Here is a 2,082-nt window from a genome sequence, read left to right on the forward strand (position 1 = left end):
TGAGAGATGTGTTCAACTTTCTCTCTATTAAATTCCATTAAGTTCTCATCTGCCCATCTGTAGATATTATCAAGGTCTCTGAAGTTTTTCTTTATCTTCTACACACTCTGTTGCTTTACCTACTCTTATGTCATCAGCAAAACATAAAAACAGTCTTTCTTACCTCCTTATGTACGTCTGAGATCATTATTACAAAGAATATTGCAGCCAGTACTGTTCTTTACAATACACTAGGCAGTATATCTTCTTCAGATACATTTCCACCTGAAACTACTTTGAATTCTCTGTTGGTTAAAAAGAAAAATCAGTTTTGTATTCTTTCCTTTTACATTTTGACTTACTACTTTCTTTAATAACACTTCTTAATTTACTTTATCAAATGCTTTTGTAAGATCAAGGAAAACAGTGTTCATTCTTTTCCCATGCATGAAGCTTTTGTCATTCTAATGGACTAGCAGTTGTGTCTTCATGCTTTTACCAGGGACAAAACCATGCTCTCATTCATTAATGAATCTGTTTGAATTGAAACATTTCATTATGTGTTTTCATTATTCACTTAAATACTTTATGTGTGAAGTAAGGCAACCAGTTCTGTATTGTTACAACAGATTGGTGTTACATACCATTTCGTGTATATGTGCTATGTTTGCTTGGTCTGTACTTTGTCTCAGCAGCATTGTAAAAGGTTTAGATATTATTTCTTCTGTATTCTTTAGGAAGATTGGTGGAATTCCATCTGGCCCTGGAGTCGAGATTTAAGTTGATCAGCTGCTTTGATTATGTCACTTTCAAATGATTATATTTGTGAGTGCATGCTTGTTGTAATCATAACATTTTATCATCTGTTTCTTCATCCTCTCTTGTACTAAACACTGACTTATATTAGCTAACATATGCTTATGGGGTTTATTTACATAACTGGATATTTGTTCTTTTAGCTAACTATCATTTGACATATGCTTTTGGGGTTTATTTATGTAACTGGATACTTGTTCTTTTAGCTATCATTTGACATATGCTTTTGGGGTTTAATTATGTAACTGGATATTTGTCCTTTTATCTGTTCTTGTAAGTGAACAGAACTTTTGGGTTTTGGCCTATACACTGTATTACTGTTTCTTCTTTTAGTCTCTGTTCCCATAGTAGTGATTCCATCATTTCCTTGTCTGTAGTCCTTATTTCATATTCTAATTGTTCTATTCTGTCTTCAGTTGAAGCAATTCTTATTTTTTTTATTCCATTCTCTTTGTGCATTTTAAAAATTGTTTTCTATCCCATGTGATCTTTCTCTTCTTGTTATACTTTGTTTAATGTAGAACTAGTTTTGTGATCATTTCATTTACCTTCAAGTAGAAGATTGCCATGTTTGTTTTTACATTACTGCTGTTCAGAGTGGGAGATACATGGCATCAAAAAGCTGTGTTGTAGATATCTGGGAGTGGATTTGGCAGCGGATGGAACCATGGAAGCGGAAGTGAATCATAAGGTGGGGGAGGGGGCGAAAATTCTGGGAGCCTTGAAGAATGTGTGGAAGTCGAGAACATTATCTCGGAAAGCAAAAATGGGTATGTTTGAAGGAATAGTGGTTCCAACAATGTTGTATGTTTGCGAGGCGTGGGCTATGGATAGAGTTGTGCGCAGGAGGGTGGATGTACTGAAAATGAGATGTTTGAGGACAATATGTGGTGTGAGGTTTGATCAAGTAAGTAATAATAGGGTAAGAGAGATGCGTGGTAATAAAAAGAGTGTGGTTGAGAGAGCAGAAGAGGGTGTTTTGAAATGGTTTGGTCACATGGAGAGAATGAGTGAAGAAGATTTACCAAGAGGCTATATGTGTCAGAGGTGGAGGGAACGAGAAGTGGGAGACCAAATTGGAGGTGGAAAGATGGAGTAAAAAAAGATTTTGAGTGATCAGGGCCTGAACATGCAGGAGGGTGAAAGGCGTGCAAGGAATAGAGTGAATTGGAACGATGTGGTATACCAGGGTCGACGTGCTGTCAATGGATTGAACCAGGGCATGTGAAGCGTCTGGGGTAAACTATGGAAAGTTCTGTTTTTCAGATTAGGATATTGATACAGATA

Source organism: Panulirus ornatus, chromosome 7 (genome assembly GCF_036320965.1).
Source record: "Panulirus ornatus isolate Po-2019 chromosome 7, ASM3632096v1, whole genome shotgun sequence".
NCBI lineage: Eukaryota > Metazoa > Arthropoda > Malacostraca > Decapoda > Palinuridae > Panulirus > Panulirus ornatus.